Source organism: Lepisosteus oculatus, unplaced genomic scaffold (genome assembly GCF_040954835.1).
Source record: "Lepisosteus oculatus isolate fLepOcu1 unplaced genomic scaffold, fLepOcu1.hap2 HAP2_SCAFFOLD_96, whole genome shotgun sequence".
Taxonomy (NCBI): domain Eukaryota; kingdom Metazoa; phylum Chordata; class Actinopteri; order Semionotiformes; family Lepisosteidae; genus Lepisosteus; species Lepisosteus oculatus.
In genome coordinates this window covers 84361-85009 of record NW_027168432.1, presented here as the reverse complement: position 1 = coordinate 85009, position 649 = coordinate 84361, and the positions used below count along the sequence as shown (strand labels likewise).

Sequence of the window (649 nt, the reverse complement as noted above, 5' to 3'; positions counted from 1 at the left end):
GCGTTGGTGGTATAGTGGTGAGCATAGCTGCCTTCCAAGCAGTTGACCCGGGTTCGATTCCCGGCCAATGCAGTGGCGAATGTTTTCAAATGCTGTCATGAGCCTTGGATTGTGACTAGCAAAGCAAAGCCTTTTGAAAGAGCTAAAGCACTGAAAAACGGAATTGAGGGAGAATCTTACAGGGGATTCTGAGCGGTGTCTGCATACACGCAGTCCGATACGGGTGCTGAAAGCTTGAGCTACTCTCAATGTCGTGCTGGCTTTCCCCGGAGTAAATCTGTTACATTGAAAGAATGCTTCTCGCAGGTTCAAAAAGGGACCCTTGTTAATTGGAGAAATCAATGATTTCGAATGAATTCTGTATGCGTTAAAAGACAGCTATACACAGAAAACATGCAGGACACTGCTCATGATGTTTCCCGAGCCGAAACACAGTGCGTTTTTTCAAGCCATCTGACAAAGCCCGCCCACTGAAAACTGCAGCAGATCGTGTAAAGACGTTCAACTTTGTAACTACTGCACGCACAGGAAGCAGAATAAATTCCTCTTTTCAAACTGTCAAAGGTTTGCTTTACGAACGCCGCAGGACATCGCACAATCTCTTTTGAACAGGGACAAACGATTTCTTATGGGGCGCAGTAAGTACTGT

At 45.9% G+C, this 649-nt stretch overlaps 1 non-coding gene across 1 annotated transcript; it reads left to right on the top strand.

The window, feature by feature from the left end:
• Positions 1–72, top strand: trnag-ucc (transfer RNA glycine (anticodon UCC)). Its single transcript has one exon. It is a non-coding gene; the product is annotated as a tRNA-Gly (tRNA).
• Positions 73–649: the final 577 nt, after the last annotated feature.